Below are 20,094 nucleotides of genomic sequence, written 5' to 3'. Positions count from 1 at the left end.
AAATCTCCCTTTCAATCCCATTGTCTATTTCCCCTCTTTTTCGCCTCCAGTGACGCCGTCACTCTCTTTGTAACTCTGACTGTTCATGTCACTTTAAATGTCACTAGATACAAAACCCCCAGACAATATTGAATTCTTTCAGTTTCGATGTAACATCCTGATGATAATATACATCCATGAGCCATCGACAACATTGTCCACAGAATCAAGAACCCTATTTTCCATCTCTCCAAACTAGATGGCATGGACCTTTTCACAGTCATGTCCAAGATATTTCCAATATGTACCTCACTTTTGTAAACCAAATATCTCGCTGAGCATAAGGCTACTCGGTGGGTTCCATCATCTCTGGCATTTAAGCTATATTTTTCGTGGACAGATTGAAAATACTACCCTCGTCAGTCCGTAGAGTAATAATAATAATATTTATATACCGCGCACATCAAAAGCTTGTCGCGGCTTCTTTACGATACTATAAAGAGAAGAAAAGATACATCGGTCACAGCCATCCCCAAACAGCTAACGAAGAAATGGCAAACGACTTCCACTTACTAATCATAGTTAGCTCCCTCTATTAACTATGGACTAATGAATGACTTGCACCCCTAAACTGAAATTTGAGTTCAAGAAACCCATAATATCACTGGACTTTCTCTCCCTTATACTCAAAAATTCTTACATTAAATCCCCCCGCGTATATATGTTGTCCGCTTAGTAACAATTTCCCTGTCTCAGACCATAATTAATAGAGGGAGCAGTCTCCTTTACTAATTATGCTCAGACGTTCAATTTTTGTCCAGTGAGTGCCATGTAGGATTCGACGCAAGCATGATACGAATTCGCCCAATATAATAACAACAATAGCTAGATGTGCAACTCAATTGTGGATGACTTTACTCTTGATGTGCACGATAGCTGACAAAACACATAAGAGAATCGTTGGATAGAGAAGACAAAGAGCATAGTGTCAATTTACAAGTCTAAAACATTAAGTTAAACAGCATGATACAATGACTAATTTTGACAGTGATCACCGTTGCCACCCTTCCTACCTAATGTTGCAAATAGGGGAGTGCTCTCTTGTTATTTTTCAAATTTCTTGAGGGATAAACACTTCTCTAAATAGTCTCCCGAGTTAATTAACTGAGCTGTTTTTTGTTTGGTAATCAAGTACCCTCAGGGAGACTTCTTAGAAAATCACCGAACCGTTATCGACCCCGACTGCGAGTTTGTCGAGTTCTGAGGGGATGTCATGATCATGGCGCAGCCTATCATGTTGCGAACAATAGGAATAGATAATAAAAATTTAATTTTACATACGCAGGAGACACATCTGAAAAGATTGTTGTGGGAACTCATCTTTACCGTCATTTGCTTGAAGTCGAAATCAGTTTATTACACCTTGAAAGGTAAGTCTCATGCTCTTTCACTAATAGTTTGTTCCGGACTAATTCCAAAATATCAACTTTGCCTTTTCGCTTCAGTCGGCATAAAGAAGTCGAGAACGAGGTTTTACCGCACGTTATCGTCGATAAACGGAAGTTCAATTGAGGAAACAATCAAGCAGTTCTTCAGTTTTGCTTACGCCCAGCCAGTTACGGAGTTCTTTTCTGTTGTCTTCAGTCTGAGAATACTAATTTTATCCAAAAGGGAGATCTATTCCATTCTGTGGACGGAAGTTCTTAAAAGAAACTTGACACAAATAGCTCTTTAGAAGTTCACTTCTTCGGTCGGGTATTTCGCATAAATTTAAATCCGTCAAATTCCCGAAACTAAGCTAAATTGTCCGTTTCATCTGGGGTCGGTTGAAAAAAGATTTCAAAAGTGCGTTTGCTTTCATTCTTTTGTACTTGTACCTCTTTGAAGTTTCCATTATCCGAGAAATAGTGTTCCAGCCCAACAAACAATTGCAAGTACATAAGCATATGGACGTAACTGTTGGTGGGTGCTGTCGAAAAATGTCCTTGTTACGTGACTTTTGATTTAAGGGTAAAACATCCACTTCATGGTGCAGTGTGCTCTACGATGTAACAAGGGTTAGAAAAGTTTGATTTTACTATGATGAGATGGAAACAGCTTTCAGATAACTGGTTTAATGCTAAGTCCTTAACCAGCGTAAATTAAAGTTGATAAAAAGGCGTAAATGTAATCTCGTCTCCGATCTAAAAAACCTGGATGGTCATATTTATTGAAAACTGCACAAAAAACGTAATCTTCGTACTGATTATCTTTCAATGATACGTGTAAGGAACATGGTCAACATTCTCATTTACAAGGAGGTCTAAGGCATTTAAGCTAGATAGAAGGGTGTTTGTAAGAAGCTGTCTCGTTGTTATGTTAGCCTTGCATCAAAACGAATCGTGATCAAAATTTGCTGAGAAGCGATTGATCATCCAGTTTCTTGAAACTATGTGTATTTTTGAGCAAGCAAACGGAAGAGTGTGAGAGTATTGATCCAACAAGGAATTGGAGCTAAAGGATAATGGGGCCATGTAGAACCACCCCGAAATGCTGCCCTATAAAAATGCAAAAACACCCTTGGGTACTCTTTCATTTCTCTGTGATCAACGACCCGAGAGGAGATTTCAATTTGTGGGAAAATCACCGAGCCGTGATACACACACTCCAGCTGCGAAGAACATTTAGTAAACCTTCAAAAGCGTTCCCAACATTTTCGCGACCCGTCACAGCCCACGGCGAATAGGAAACGATGGTAAAGATACGTATTAAGTAAAAAAAAAAAAAAAAATGAAAAAAAAATCGGAGTACAGTCCTTCACTTCTGAAGCCCACCTGGTTGACATGACGTTTCAGGGATGTAGATGAGTGGTTCGAATCCGTGGACTTTAAGTCACCCGTTTCCGATATTTTAACAATCTTCGTAACAATTGACAGGTTCGAATTTAGAAATATGCCCTTCTAGTCATCAGTGTTGCTATGAGGAAAATAGTAACAAAAAATGAGTCGCTTCTTAAGTATTCATTAAAAACCTGTTGTTCAAGAATAAATCAACGCATTTATGACAGAATAACTTAGATCGCGTGATGGATAATTCGACGAAATTTTCTCACATTTATCGCTTAGGATTTAATGCTAAAAACATCACATCTTCGGTGTAGTCGTCAATGAAGGGTAACCAGGTTGTTTAATGTCAAATGTTGATATTATGGCAAAGAACTTGGAGAGGATGAGCATTTTGTAAGGGAACGTTTTGTAGTTTGGAGTTTAACTGGCATGAATTAAGGTCATCACAGAATTCAACCGATATAATCATATTCTAAGTCACTCAACAAAGCTTTTCATTCCGGCGAACATCACACCTGGTGAGTTGTGGCTGAAAAAGCCAACAAACAAAGTGACCAGCGTTTTGATGTAGCAGAATCAATTTTAATGAAGGGGCCGAGGGCTCCCTCATGTGGGTGATATTTGCAATAGTAATTTTGTTCATCATGAATGGAATCTAATCATAAATTAAAGCATGCACATGTCACACTATGAATTAATGTTCACTGCTATTTTCTTCCAGAATTCGAGCAATTGTTGACAATGGAAACTTTTTGGGTCTGTATCATCTTAACTTTGGCCCTGTCTTCAGGTAGGAAGCATTTTATGCGTAAATTTTGTACAGAGGAATCATCTACAAAGGGACTCCGCTAACTCAAACTCCCAATGGAAAGGAATATGATTCGAGCTAGCAGGGTTCGAGTTATCATAAGAGATTATAACTGTTTCAACCGACATCTTATTGGGGAGATCAAACAAACCGATCAAACGTTATTGACAGTCACTGATACATGGTCATTATCTATATTATCATCATCATCACTATTCATAACTATACGGGTTTTTAAAAGATCTGTAGGGTTGTTTCCACAATGTCACATGGCCTTGAGTTGGTCACCGGTCAAACTAGCCTTTAACGCTTTGTCTGCGCTCTAACATCTTTGTTATGATTTTAGTTGTTCTAAAAAAGACTTGTGTCTTAGTTGCCCTCGAGATCCTTAGGACCACATCATTTAGGACGATACCAGCATCAATATTTCATTTTATATTGTTTTTGGGTATTATAATGAATAGTATTTCATTTCTTTTTCATCCCCAGACTTATCTCAGGCAGAAGGTTTGTTATTTTGCATTTTTCCCATGAATATCAGACCCAATTATACGCAACAGATATCTAAGAGTGTATCGGCTCAGTACAATTATGTCGTGCGCTATCTTAAAGGCCAACTTTAATCTGTGCTGTAACCATGCGCAACATGCCAGACACGAAGTTTTTCCTCAGGCTGCGTAACTTTGTTTGCACGTCGACTCACAAAAGGATAATAATTAATAATTAATAATTAATAATGTTACTACCGGTAGGTGGCTGTCAAGATCAAATACTGGATATCGCAATTCTGGCTGACGTATCACGAAGTATGAACTCCAGGCAACGCAGTGATAAGATAAAACTCATCGATGAGCTGGTGGAAAAGAAAGGTGTTTCCCCGTCAGGAAATCATTTTGCTGTAATAACCTTTGCAAAGGAAGACATTATCGAAAGCAATTTCAACGATGAGTCATACCACGAAGAAGACAAATTAAAGCACTCTGTTCAGAAGACAGTCAGCGTGAGACCTAAGGCCTGGGGAACACGAACAGACCTGGCCATGGATCTTGCCGCCAGGGAGTTGTTTACCAAACAAGGAGGAGACAGGCCAGATGCTAAGAACTTCATAATCATGTTTACAGATGGGAAACCTTATAAGTCAAAGAGGGATAAACGACCTGAGATTCCGTTTGAGGATTCCATTGAAGTGTTGGAGGTAAAAAAAACAAACAGACCAGTTTAACTGAAAGGATTCCGTTTTCGCTCTTCGTTTTGTTTGAGGGCAAGTTTTGTTTGTTTTTTTTTTTAATTTTCGATCACATTCGGGGAGCTAACAACATTAACGTAAATACGCTTTGCTGTGGAAAATACCATACCAAACAATGAATACAGACCAACTTGAATGATAATTCGTGTATCATTTTATGGAAATTGACACTTTGAATTCTCTCGCAAAAACTTCAGAACGTTCCAAAATTTGATCACGTGCGTTAAGCTGATATTAGAATGATTGTTGCAGCTCATAACCTTGTTAAAATCATAATCACTGTCTTTCTACAGAGAAAAGGTGTGAGCATAATTGTTGTCGGAGTCGGTAAAAAGGTACGTAAAGAAAAAGGAACAATGTCCAAGATTGCAGGCAAGAAGGGAAAAGTCCTTCTGTATCCTAATTTTGATGACCTCCCCGGACATTTGGACGACATCGTAAAAGCTACATGTGGTAAGCTGTCCTTGTCAAATTGCTTTATCTTTCAGTGTGTTTAGAATAGTTATTTTGAACTTGTATGGTAAACACATTTTCTTTAAATCGGCCGATAGTGTTAAGAATAAAGGCTGATAGTTTCGAAAGAAACTGTTTGGGGCTGCGTCAGTGGGAGTAACGAAATAATTTGGATATATCAGCAAAGTTGAAGTGGTAAATTGGCCACCGTAATGATTACAAAAGCTGACGTTTCGAGCGTTAGCTCTTCGTCGGAGCGAATAGAGGAATTGTGGATTGTGTGCTTTTAAAGGCAGAGAATGGAGTTACGACGTAGTTCCATTTATAACGTAGCTCCATTTAAAACGTAGCTCCATTTAAAACGTAGCTCCATTTATAACGTAGCACCATTCTCTGCCTTTAAAAGCACACACAACCCACAATTCCTCTATTCGCTCCGACGAAGGGCTAACGCTCGAAACGTCAGATAGTGTTAAGAGTCTGTTAACTAGAACCGTTCAGCGTAGCTGTTAGCGATTGGTAAGTAAACATTAAAGGGGCTGACTGAGCCTTAAAATAAAATAAAATTACCAGGGGGCACCTTAAGTGCGGCGCAGTCGACTGCAAACAATCAGAAAATCGTACAGAGCTAACAATAGAACACCTGGAAAAAATTGCACCAAGCTATATTCATTTTACGTTTGTTGGAATTCTTTTTGACGGATTTTTAGGAGATAAATTCATAGATTTGGTTTGTAGATAGGTTTCTAGATGCATGGCTGTCTTCGGTTTCTTTCTGAGTGCACCTTCAATAAAAGTAGCATCCTTTGTCACCGTGGAAGTCGTTATTATCGTTATCATTATCATTAATATAACTGTGATAATCTAATAGGTACTGTAAAAAGTTAATTATCCACGCTAATTAATCGTTTTATTCCTTGCAGAAGAAATACCTACACCTCAGCCGGAAGGTTCGTAATCTTCCTAAATTTTTAACGTAATTATATGGGACTACAAAGTTTCTACCTAACGAGTGTCATCAGCTCTGGAACATGAAACAATTGGTTTATGCATGGCTCTGATGAATGGATGCAAGTGGAAAGTTTGGAGAGCACGCCCGATATAGAGCAGTCGAGAGCAACTCTAGTATCCATTCCTTGATATATGCACAGCTAAAAGTGTGAACCAGTTGTTTTCTCGAATAGCAGACATGATTCTTGTGCAAAAGGGGCTTTCTTTGGTAATCGAATTCAATGCACCATGCAGTAAATAAGAATATCTCATTAGCTGTTTACAATCCGCCATAATGGTGTCTTTGAAACGAGAACACTAAAGCTGGTTTATTTCAAATTCCTGGAGAAAATTTGCTTTTTAAATTAGGTAAGGAAAATGTAGACAAAAGTAAATATATTGAACCCATTGTGGAAATCTGTGCGCGATGCAGTGGCTGAAAGAAGACTACAAGAAACGTGCACTTTTCTCCTTAGTGACCATTGTGCTGTTATTTTTAAGTACAGCTACATCTGCAGAAGACTCGCTTTGCCGAATCGTTGACAAAGCCGGTTTCCCTGAACACATTGTTATCTGTAAATGTTATCAGGTTCACTGCGCGCGATGAAGATAACTAGCTTCAACATTAGAGAATATCGTGCACATTACCGATATCTATGCATAAAGGGATAGATAGAGGAAACCAATAGAACCAATAAACCAGATATTTTGCTTAAGGCCAGCAAATGTCTTTACTCATGTTCCTCACAGGATCCTGGACAACGAGTTAATCTATCTGTAGAAATAAGTATGCATTTAGACCATGTCAGGGATAAATCATTGATAAGAATGATACTGTCTATGGTTAGGTGACTGTCTTGATCAAAAACTGGATATCGCGATACTGGAGGACATTTCAAGAAGTATAGGCAAGCGGCAGCGAAGTAAAAAGATAAAACAGATGGATGAGCTGGTGGAAAAGAAAGGTGTTTCCCCTTCAGGAAATCATTTTGCCATCATCACGTTTGCAAAGGAAGTCGCTATTCAGAGCAGCTTCCACGATAAACCATATCACGAAGAAGACAAATTAAAACGCTTTGTTCAGAAGACATTACGCGTGATACCTAAGGCCTGGGGAACACGAACAGATCTTGCCATGGGTCTTGCCGCCAAAGAGTTGTTTACCGAACAAGGAGGAGACAGGCCATATGCTAAGAACTTCATAATCATGTTTACAGATGGTAAACCCTATAAGTCAAAGAGGGATAAACGACCTGGGATTCCCTTTAAGAATACCACTGAAGTGTTGGAGGTAAAAAAAAAACAAAAACAAAAACAAATAGACCTGTTTAACTGAGAGGTTTCCGACAGTAATGAAATATTTATATATTCAGAGGTAGACGTGAAATAAGAAAGCCGCCGAAAAAAAAATTATCTTTGGAACTTAGTAAACTTTCTTCAGAATCTGTGAAAAACTATCCCGAAGATTTCAACTTGCACACGAACCTCATATAAGAGCCTTGCAATTTGTGACTTGGATAAAGTTTCATTCTCTTGTTTTTAAACAGAGGAAAGGTGTGAGCGTAATTGTCGTTGGAGTAGGAAAAAAGGTTTTCAAAGAAAAAAAGACAATGTCAGAGATTGCAGGAAAGAATGGCAAAGTGCTTCTGTATCCTGATTTTGACCACCTCTCTGGACATTTGGACGATATTCTAGAAGCTACCTGTGGTGAGCTCAGAAAGATCTTCTCAATTTATGTTGGAAATAACAGTTACTTGAAACATCATTGGGTTTTAAAACATAAACTGGTGCCTCTGCATTTAAGAGGAAGATGATGATTTACAAAAGGAAATAATTGAATTTGAGAAAGCTTATTCGTTCACTGAAAATACATACGTAAGTAATCTGGTAAGTACCATTACACCACAGAGGGAATTAGTACGTTGTTGCCTACAAGCTGTAGACGTTCATTAGCTCATTAAAAACAGAAAACTGCTAGGTAAGGGGAGTAACAAATAGAATTGGTGGTGACGTGCAAAGAAAATGGTGTCGATCTTATTTCTGAGTGCATCCGCTGTGTATGTCTCAAGTATAAATAATTGAAACGGACCAGCCAGGCAAGTGAATGAAGGGGTGGTTTTGAGATGTTATGAGTAACGATGAGTCAGTGAAAGCACATTGGTGTTTACAACAGTGTTTAGTCAAAACATTTAATATGCCCTTACAGCCTCCTAATGCACCAGTCAATGTAAACCCCCGCACCCCCCCCCCCCCCTGGCCGGGACATAGCGGGGAATTTGACAAGCGCTCACTTCTAAAGTTGCAAAATTCCAAGCAGCCCAGGGTCAGTTTTTTCTTCTAATTGAAGCTAACGACTCCGCTCACATCCCCCGCTCTTGTTGAGTGGAAGACACAGGCTAGTATGAGGGGTTTAAACTTTATTTGTCAAGTAACACACGTCACCGCATACAATGCTTTTCCAATAGAAAAAATGTTTGTGGTGTATTTATAGTCTACTGTTAACATTTAAGAGAAACGTTAAATTCTACATGCTAGTAGAAGAGGGTTAAGTGTTAGTAAAAGCAGTTCAAAATGTATTTCAAAATTTGAACAAACACAAATTCATAGAATGGGTTTAAAGAACGCATATAACTTTCCTGTTCCATCTTCTTGTTTTCAATGAAGACCTACTCCTGGTCAACCCTCAGTTGGCACTCATCGCAATACCAGTGTCCTGTAGGTTAGGGTTAGGGTTAGGGGGTTACGAGTAAAAACTGTGACAAAAGATTTTTGTTCACAAAACAAAAAATACCTTTTGAAGAAAAACCTTTTGTTCACAAAACATTTATGTGTTCTTAGAATTATACAAAGAACTTAAGGACGGATGGCATACTCAGCCAAAGATATAAGGTGATTAAGATAAAACGACTATCACCTTCTTTTCATGGCCAAAAGCCGCCATCTTGCCGGACAAGCGATCTTGACCCAGTCCACTTCGGTGGAAAATACCTCGGTCCACTCCCCCGCTGTTCTTGGATGACGTGCAAAAGAGGTCAAAGTCCCTGCGGCCCTTTCGCTTGTCAAATAACGGAAAATTCCCCGCAAATGCCCCGCTATGTCCCGGCTGGGCAGGGGGTGCGGGGATTTACATTGACTGGTGCATAATCAAGTAAAAGTCATGCTTTCATTTTTTCTCTCTTGAAAGCAATTGATGGTGGATACACTGAGTGGTCTGAATCTACATGTAGCGTGTCGTGCGGCGGAGGAGAAAAGTCTCTGACAAGAACCTGCACCAATCCGCCGCCATCTAACGGTGGAAAGGACTGCAGTGAACTGGGACCAGCTGAAAAGACCGTTTCCTGCAACGAAGCAGAATGCCGTGAGTATTTTATTGTCACTTTGCGTTTCCTATGGTTAAAGTGGTGTGATTAAATTTAAAGAGGTTTTTGTTCTCCGATCATATGCTGTAACTTATGGAAAGAAGCACAATTGGACTTGCAGCCTTTGTATTTTTGTGCGTGCTTAGCGATTGATGGTGGTTACACTGAGTGGTCTGAGTCTGAGTGCAGTGTGACGTGTGGAGAAGGGACAAAAACACTGACAAGAACCTGCACCATCTAACGGTGGAAAGAACTGTAGTGAGCTGGGACCAGCTGTAAAGAAAGTTTCGTGCAACGAAGCAAAATGCCGTATGTATTTTTACCGCTGCTCTCTTTTTCCTGAATAACGAGCACAAAAATTCCTCATATATATAATCACAATTCTGTTAAAAAGCACCTCGTCCTCGCTCCGTCTCAACATTTTAAAAAACCTGGCAATAAACATAATTTTTGTCCAGGAAACTGCCTGAGTTTAACAAGTTACCACCGGGATGTACGAAAGCGATCCCCATAATAATAAACCCTACTTATGAAGTAGTAGAAATAAGGCCTGAAAAAGATTCAGGCCCGTACGGGATTTGAAGCCATAACCTTTGCGATACCGGCGCAGTACTCTGCGAACTGAGCTAACAAACCACAGTACAAATTAAATTGAAGGAAAGTATGAAAACGACACCGTGAAAGATGTATAATAAAAAAGCATTATGAAATTTAATACAAAAGAGTGGCAAATTATAGCCAGATAATAAAGTAAAGAAAAAGATCAATTTCAGTGAGAAACCTTACGTTCATCTCCCTTCGATTCTTTTTTACCTGACTGCCTAGTCGTCCATCCAAGAATTCTTTTGCCTAGATGTAATCTAATCTTTCCTAAGGCTAATAGCAATTAGTTCAAATGCAAATGATTTTTTTAGTTTGAACTTAACCAGTTATCATAGTGACTTGAAAAAGCAAGCATACGAGAAGTTCCCTTTTTTGTGTGTGTGTATAGCGATTGATGGTGGATATACTGAGTGGTCTGAGTCTGAGTGCAGTGTGACATGCGGAGAAGGGAAAAAAATACTGACAAGAACCTGCACCAATCCCCCACCATCTCACGGTGGAAAGGACTGTAGTGAGCTGGGACCAGTTGTAAAACCAGTTGCATGGAATGAAGGAATATGTCGTGAGTATTTAGTATTTAAATTATCGTAAGACTCGCTGACGCAGTTTCGGTGAAGACATGATTATTTTTCTTTTAATTAATTATTTTCAGGGCTAACCAATTAATATGTTATAACTTTAGCAAAAGATCACAACTTAAGAGCGTGTCCACGAGAAAACCGGGCAGAACCGGGCAGGCGCGATAGACCTCAAATCACCGATTTGGCTCAAATTGGCACAAATGCTGAGTATCATGAGTTAATAGCTGTGTGAAAATAACAGGTCAACATTTTTAATTCCCCTGGAGATATATGGTCCCCTGGGAAAACCCCCATTTCCCGGCTGCTACGGCAAACTGAAAATCCGTCTGCAAATCCAATCAACTGGGTTGTATTCTATATCTATCAGACTTCTAGAAAATTGAATTGTTTTAACTTTTTCATTTCATTTCTTCTCTTACCTCTCGCTTAAGTAAAGACAACTTTTTCTGGTTTTGACAAAGTCCAAAAATAAGGGTATTTTAAGGCCCAATATCTCCAAAGAACAACCACTTCTGATCGCTATTCCTATATGGGCAGTGAAAGCCATCGCTGGACTTCCAAAATCAATAATAAAATTTTTGGGCAATATATTTCATAACCCGTGCTGACGTGAAATTTCCATTTATTTCCCGCTTTTTAGTCTTTATCGACAAAATTCCGTACACCACATCTTTGTTTTATTAACTTAAATAACTTGAAATTTACCAGAAACTTCCCAGAGAGTATCGTTTAAACATGAACGAGGAGAGAATGTTTGAATAACGCAAGTTGAGCCATTTTTGAGAACCTTTTTTGCAGCCATATTTAGATTATTCTCGAGGAAACGCAGCAGTTGATGATGAACATCGAGGGCGCATATAGTCGGCATTTCTGACAAAAGAAAGCTAGGAAGAAACTTGATAGTACATACATGTCTCTGTGGTGCCTCGGTTGCAAATTTTGGCTTACTGTAATCTTTCTTGTAGTAACTTGCTAAGTTTGCCCCCTGGCGACCTCAGAGACGTTTGCGAAAACACGAGGATCCACGAAATGTGAAAGAGAAGATTCTAGTTGCCTTTCCCATCACTTTATTCCTGGGATGTTTGCAAATGCACGAGAGTTGGTGTCGCAAAATCCTGCTCTCCTGTATTAACGTTAATCTGACAATGTAGCTGAGTCTGACACTCCGACAATCTTGAAATGCATGCTGACGTTCATGGTACACAGTTTCTCTTATCAACTGCTTTTCCAACTGTGCATTTTAATATGTTCGGATTTAAAAAGGAGTTCAGGGAAACATAGTGTCCGGCCTACTTGAGTCACTAAGAAAAGTAGAAGCGTCTGCACACGAAGGAGGTTTTCTTCCGGATTTTGATGATAATATTAGTGGATTGTCGGTTATTATTTGTAACCTTTAAGAGCGACTATTACACTTCTGTCTGATACTTACTACGAAATCGATTGTTAACCCCCCCCCTTTCCTCGCCCCACCTTTCAGTAATAATCTGCACTTTTGCAATTGACCAGTTTCTAAGGTACATCTCGACGAAGAGCCAGATATTACAATAGACGGCTACAAGAGATTACATATCAAATGTATGAAGTAAACCTTAGATGAATTATATGTAAGTGATTTCTATATGCCTTTCAGGTTTTTAACCATTTTCTTTTTCCTTGTGCTGAGAGGAGACCAGTATATCACGGGCTTATTTGTTTTTCAGTGAACCAGCAACTATCTCAAGCCTAAAAAATAAAAAAGTCAAATATTTTATCAGCCGTTAATCTTTCTTACATTTTTAATAATATACACGAAAAAATTACTCAGGTAGTTAAGATGAATGCAGTTTTCAGGTAATTCAGTGCAGAAGACAGTTAATTCAGTGCAGAAAAGGGTTAATTCAGTGCAACGAAGGTAACAAACCAGACATTCTGATTGGTCAGAATGATTGGTCAATGTCAAGGTCAATGCCACTTGCACGGTTTCAATGAATTATCTTTGCGCGTGAGGCGCGCAAAAATAATTTCTGTATAGTTATGAGAAGCTAACTCGTATTTTTTAATGTATATTATTAATACATAATCACATGATTTCGAGTGCAGTTTGGAATAAATAAGCGCAAGTAAATTTTTTCAAAGACCAACAAAATTGCATGAGCCCGTAGTTAACCCCGTGTCAGTTTTTTGACCATTTTCTTTTCTTTCCCTGTGCTGATAGGAGACCAATATATGACCGGCTTATTTGCTTTTGGGTGAACCAGCAGCTATCTGAGGCTTAAAAAATAACGTGTCAAATATTTTGTTAGCCGTTAATCTTTGTTACATTTTAAACTTTGTAGACTAGAAACACAACATGCCAAATGAATGTGAGCTGACCGCTGGACAAAACTGCAGGCGCGATCTGATCAAAGATGGCGGATTGTCCTTTTGAGTAACATCAGCTTTTAGGGCATCAAGTTATCTTCTTGCCACCAACACATGTCACGTAAGTCGATAAGTATCACGCCGTAAAAGACCAATCATTTTGGTGGATCTTTCCGAGAGCTCTGTCTCCGTTTAATAAGGCAACGAAGCAAGTCGAATTTGGTACAGTAACAAATGATATCAAGCCAAAAGTTGCAACTGAGGCACCACAGAGACATGTATGTACTACTAAGTTTCTTGCTAGATTTCTTGTCAGAAATGTCGACTATATGCGCCCTTGATGTTCATCATCAACTGCTGCGTTTCCTCGAGAATAATCAAAATATGGCTGCGAAAAAATTTCACAAAAATGGCTCAACTTGCGCTATTCAAACATTCTCTCCTCGTTCATGTTTAAACGATACTCTCTGGGAAATTTCTTGAAAATTTCAAGTTATTTCAAGTTAATAAAACAAAGATGTGGTGTATGGAATTTTGACGATAAAGACTAAAAAGCGGGAAATAAATGTAAATTTCACGTCAGCACGAGCTATGAAATAAATTGCCCAGAAATTTTATTATTAACTTTGGAAGTCCATTGATGGCTTTCACTGCCCATATGGGAATAATGATCAGAAGTGGTTGCTCATCGGAGATATTGGGCCTTAAAATACCCTTATTTTTGGACTTTGTCAAAACCAGAAAAAGTCGTAAACGACCCTCACTCGACCAGTGTATTTATACGCACTTTAAGGTCAAGTGAGGTTCCTGAGCCTACGTCACAGACATCAGTCACGTGGTCATTTTGAGCACGTTATTCTTGTGATCAGCGACCAGGGTCGACTGCAAGAAAATAGAATTTTGAACTTTGCCAAAATTCGTAAAAAAATTGCGTTTTTTCCAAATCGAAAAAACTTTTCAGTGAAGTTCATTTGGTGAAATGTAGAATTAGATGAGCGAAAAACGATTTTTGACATTATGGGCACTTTAGAGCATTGTTATTTCATTTTTACAGTTTCCATACGTGCGTCGAATAAGATACTCAAGACGTGATGTCTTATTCTGCAAGTAGTTCAAGCTATTCAAACGCATACCTAGCCTCGGCAACTACTATTTCTTTAAGATACTTTAAATTTATTTTCAGGGTTTATCAGGGAGATACCAAACTCTGCTCGATCTCTTTTACATCTCTCTCTATTTCATTACCGCGCTTCGAACTTACCACCTTCTGGTTTGATTTGCAAAACGCCACAAGAAATAATACATACATCGATGCAATCAGTTTCCTTGGACCGATAATTTGGTAATGGTAAATCGAAAGACGAAATACGGTTAGAAATAAAAACATAACTCTTGCCAAGCTTCTCGGACAAGGTGCGTGAATGGAGCATAGTTCAACAATAGATAGAGAGTTGAATGAATCATTGCAACTTAATCATCACCAATAAGTTACTTTTCCACAGGTCCTCCGTGTACAGCTGGACTTGACATTGGCATTGTACTCGACAAATCCAAGAGTGTCGGAAAATCTAATCTGGAAAAAGTTATCGTCTTCTTGTGTGACCTCGTGGAGAAATTTAACCCGGCAACTGAAGAAGATCACTTCGGTCTCATCACTTTTAACAAGAATGCGGACCTGGCGTTTTCCTTCGCGAATTCAAAATACCATGACAAGGAAGCTCTCTTAGAGAGAATAGCCGATGAGCCTGTAAAACGTCATTTGCAAACTCGCACCGATCTGGCTTTAAAAATGGCATTAGACGAGCTGTTTACCGAGGGAGGGGGAGACAGACCAGACAAACCGAATGTCATGATTGTGTTTACAGATGGAAAGCCAACACATCCCGGCAAAAGCTTCAATTTCGAGGCATTTGCTGCGAGAATAGAAAACGAATTTAAAGTGAGTCACCATTTACTGTTAACTACTATGATGCACGATCCTCGCAGTAGATAGCGCTATATATGCAATAGCGAAAATCAGACCTGAAAAAAATCAGGCCTGTACGGGATTCGAACCACTGACCTCTGCGATACTAGTACAGCGCTCTACCAATTGAGCTAACAAGCCAACTGGGAGCAGGCCGTTAAGTTGATTCGTGATAAACCCGTGAAAGTGATAAATAAGATACAATGAATATATGAAGTTCATATATTTTGAACTGCGGTATTAGATACGTATAATGCACGATCCTCGCAGTAGATAGCGCTATTTATGCAATAGCGAAAATCAGACCTGAAAAAAAAAAAAAAAAAATCAGGCCTGTACGGGACTCGAACCACTGACCTCTATGAACTATATATGAACTGAAATATATGAACTGAAATATATGAACTGAAATATATGAACTGAAATATATGAACTGAAATATATGAACTGAAATATATGAACTGAAATATATGAACTGAAATATATGAACTGAAATATATGAACTGAAATATATGAACTGAAATATATGAACTGAAATATATGAACTGAAATATATGAACTGAAATATATGAACTGAAATATATGAACTGAAATATATGAACTGAAATATATGAACTGAAATATATGAACTGAAATATATGAACTGAAATATATGAACTGAAATATATGAACTGAAATATATGAACTGAAATATATGAACTGAAATATATGAACTGAAATATATTCATTGTATCTTATTTATCACTTTCACGGGTTTATTACGAATCAACTTAACGGCCTGCTCCCAGTTGGCTTGTTAGCTCAATTGGTAGAGCGCTGCACTAGTATCGCAGAGGTCAGTGGTTCGAGTCCCGTACAGGCCTGATTTTTTTTTTTTCAGGTCTGATGTAGGCCTTCGTCTCTGTAGAGGCCGATGTTGGTGTTACCTGTTTTTTTGCTTAGGGTGTCGAGGATGAAAGGGCCTACGAGTTCGCATATTTCGGTACCATCGTAGCTCCCCATTGTGACGTCGAACATGTTGTAATTTGTTTTCTTTTTCCAGGCGGTGTGGTGGTTGAAGAGGAGGGATTTACGGCAGTACATGATGATGTTGATCTCTTGATCGGCGATCGTGGTGAAGGTTTTGGCGTAGTTGATGGCATCTAGGAGGAGGGTTTCCGTGATCTAGGGGTAAAAGTTGTCGATATCGAAGACAGTGAACGAGTGCTTGTGTTTGTCGGGGATGCTGTCGAAGCATTTAATGACGTCCATAGAGTTTTTCCACTGATTCAAGGAAGTTTGCTGACGGATGCGGTTGTTTATATTATCGAGGATGCGCTTGCTTACTTTCCCGAGGTCATTCTTCGCGGGGTTGATCAATCGTCATGTGGGTTTGTTAGGGAAGTTTTCCTTGTGATCTTTAAATGTAATGAATGCCTGTTTAGTTGAGAAGCGTTCTGTTCTATCTTTGATGTTGAGGTCAGTGGCTATTTGTTTAGCTTCTTGGTTGATAGAGTTGGGCGCATCGGCATTTGCTTTACGATAAGTCGCAGAATTATTGTTGGCTAAGAGTGTGTCGTGAAGGGGTTTGTCGAGCTCGTAGAAGTTTCTGGTCTTGTCGGCCGGGATGAAAACTTTGGGCGAGTTGTTGATCTTTTTGATGTCTTCGTTTAGATGGTTCTGGAACTTATCGCAGACTTTCCTGAATTTAATGTTATTCACCATGTTTAAGAGCTCGACTTCGAAGTTGACCATGTCTTCAATCTGTGGCGGGCATTTTCTGGAATTAAAGCCAAATTTATTGTCGGGATTTTGTTGGTCATCAGGGTTGCTGTCGAAGAAAAAGGCCTTCCATCTCATTCGCTTGATGACGCTTTCAATTTTTTCGATTCGGCGCTTGAGGTATGCATTTCGTGGTGGCACAGGTATGTTTTTCGTCGAGTAATTGAATCGAACTTGTTCCATCATTGCTTCGCAGTTGCGACTATAGTGCTCAACTGGGATTAGGAGCGGCAATAAACAGACGAGGAGAAGTCGTGGCTGTGAAAAAGTGCTCGATGCGTTCAACTTCCTCGACGTCTCACTAAACCTAACGAAAGGAACATACTGCCCTTACAGAAAACCCAACACTCTATTGTTTAAATAACAGTGCCAGCATAATAAAGAAGATCATGTAATAGTAAATTACAGTATAGAACAGTATAGTACAGTATAGTATATACAGAATACTTTGCGGAAAGTCTGTCCGTATTGTATTTTTCCACGACTTGGTAGTATCGGTAATCCAGCGAGCGAGCGAAGCGATCTAATGAGATTTCTGATAAAAACCGACGAGTGCGTAAATGCCATACCGACAGACTTTCTATGGCGTATTATGTTTAATTCTTATTAAACGAGAACTACTTTTTGATTTTTTAATTAATTTTTTAATTTTTTAGATGTAGACTAGTGAGCAGCGTTTCTGCGAACAGTAGTTGTAAAACTTTTTTTTATTTTCCGACACGTTTCGTCTAACTGTCGTAGACAGTTAGAGGCACAGAAACCGCACATCGGGCCACTAAATTCGGCGACATTCGGGGAGGATCGGATCGAGTGGGCGAAACACTCTCGTCTTTTGGGTGGTACGATCGACGAGAGACTTTCATAGACCCACCACCTTACTAATGTAAAAAATAATATTGTAACAAACTTTGCCTATTGAAAAGGAGTTCGTTCTTGAACAGAAACGCCCGATTGGACTTATACTTCAAGATTATACTACCATCAGTTATATACGGACTAGTCGTCTGGGGCGGCTGCAGAGCTTCTATATTCGCTAGAAGTACTTCACCGTAGGGCGGCCAGAATTATATACAACTTACCCCGAGATATGCCTACTGAGGAAGTTTACCGACTTTCGAACTGGAATACTTTAACCCTTTATTATAAACTTCGATTAATTAAACTACTCCATAGCGTGTTTATAGGTGAAGCACCTACGGCTCTGTCATACTTAACAAACAAACCATGCACCACATACAACTTTCGAAGGAGTAATGATATAATTGTCCCGCGTTTTAACTCGCAGTTTCTTAAAAACTCCATTAGCTAAGGAGGTGCTAGTCTGAACGCTGTCTCGAAACATTTCACAGACCAGTTTTCAGTTTTTTATCGCAAAGTGAAGAAGGACTCTTATTTTAAGGATCTCGATTTTAGCGCACAGCCAGTCCAGTCACTACCCAGGCACTACCAAGATTTTAAATGCTTTTAACTATTTTTATGTTTTAAACGCTGTAGTCAATTTACTTAAAGATAAATAATGTAAATCATCTTTATTATTCTTACTGTATATTTTGTAGAGTGATTTTAAGAGACACTATTCTTATTGTTATTGTAATCATATTCACACGACCCCACAAGCCCCCAGCTTTAAACCTCATCGTGTTTAAATAAAGGATATGATTGATTTGTTGATTGATTGACTTCTTCAGGGAGTTTTACAATTATAACTAAACACCTGTATTTATAAGCCAAAGTTACGGGGGCCGATGACCATAGAGGTTTGGCCGGACTTACGAACAGGAACAGGCGAAGTTGTGAAAAATTTAAAACGTGTAGGGCAAGGTGAGAAAATTATTTTGAGGGCCACGCTTTAAGTGTCGATTCAAAAAAAAAAAAAACAATCAAACAAACAGGAATTGTGTTGTTGATCCAAACCATGGCCACGAGACAAACCCGAAAAGGAACACTACTTCAATGACCGTTCTTTTTTTTTGTTTTGCGTGCCTTCTTTTCCACAAAATCCTCCACAGAAGTTTATTAAGTCAAAAAAGTTTCCTCAGTTATCGTTTATAAGTAATTGTCTTAATCATTATAGAGCCCTGAAAGTGGATTTTAAAAGTTTGTATATCAGTGAGAAGCGAAACGCTGTCACTGAAAATCGAACAAGTATCACCTTGTTAGGGTTTACAGGGAGATGAACTTGATACGCGGCTCCTCCACTGTGCTATTAATTAAAAGTGGGTAATTTGCTAAGAAACTGCGTCGGTGGGAAGGGGGGGGGGGGGGCTATAACAAGATGATTTGCTTTATCAACGGAGCTGATAATGTAAAATGGCCACCGTCAAAAGTTTCTAATGCTGGCGTTTTGAGCGTTAGCCTTTCGTGAGGGCGAAGTGTTTTTTTTTTTTTATTCGCTGAATAATAGTAAAACCAAAACATCATTATAGCCTATTGATTATCGTCGGCTTTATTTGCTTGGTATTCAAAAGCTATCACTATCTTATGAAAAGAAAATTTCATCAACGATCCATTTACAAACTTTTTTCTTCTTAATTTTTTAAGTTGTCGGCGATCGCTACGGCGATCACGTTCATTAAACCTTAACTCTAATTTGAATTGAGTTTTAAGATATCTTAGTTTCCAAACTAAGGAGGTTATCGAGTATGAAAGTAGGGAATATGAATTCATATTGTTTTAATACTCCTTTTGGCAGATGGGGATATTTACCTTCGGTGACTTTTCAAATTTTTCGACGTGGATTGATTGAATTAATTGCTTTTAAGCTTCTAAAACATGGCACTCCTAAAGAAGGTACCACCTTCAATCAAACAAAACAAAATAAAACACTGGCCATTCAAACAATCGAAAATAGGTTTTAGTTTCTAAAAAAAACTGTGTAGCTGAGTCAGTGGTGGTATAATAGGATGATATGGTTTTCTTAACTGAGTTGATAAGGTGAGTTGGTCACTACAAACGGTTTCTAAGCGAACATTTCGAGAGTTAGCCCTTTGTCAGAGCAAACAAAGTAATTGTGAGTTGTGCGAGTTTTATGAGCAGAAACTTGCATGAAGCTACGTTACGCGTTACACAATTGGCTCATTAGTAAGACTGTGACAAACAATTTGCTTTTGTCTCTCAAATTTATCTAATTGGTAACTATTGTCATGAGCAGCATCATCTGTTATTGTAATGAGATTGACAATT

The 20,094-nt window shown here is 38.8% G+C and overlaps 1 pseudogene across 1 annotated transcript; it reads left to right on the top strand.

Annotated features, from left to right (window-relative positions):
- Nucleotides 1-962: 962 nt before the first annotated feature.
- LOC148720182 (uncharacterized) lies at nt 963-18,584 on the top strand (annotated as a pseudogene). Its single transcript, XR_015993507.1, has 13 exons — nt 963-1,409; nt 3,526-3,594; nt 4,102-4,119; nt 4,365-4,807; nt 5,152-5,311; nt 6,235-6,261; nt 7,150-7,592; nt 7,849-8,008; nt 9,486-9,659; nt 9,807-9,969; nt 10,652-10,825; nt 14,687-15,123; nt 16,193-18,584. The product of XR_015993507.1 is annotated as an uncharacterized LOC148720182 (transcript).
- The last annotated feature ends 1,510 nt before the right edge of the window (nt 18,585-20,094 follow it).

The sequence above is a fragment of the Stylophora pistillata genome, chromosome 11 (genome assembly GCF_964205215.1).
Source record: "Stylophora pistillata chromosome 11, jaStyPist1.2, whole genome shotgun sequence".
Lineage (NCBI taxonomy): Eukaryota > Metazoa > Cnidaria > Anthozoa > Scleractinia > Pocilloporidae > Stylophora > Stylophora pistillata.
Note: the sequence above shows the minus strand (reverse complement) of the source record. Positions and strands in the feature narration are given on the sequence as shown.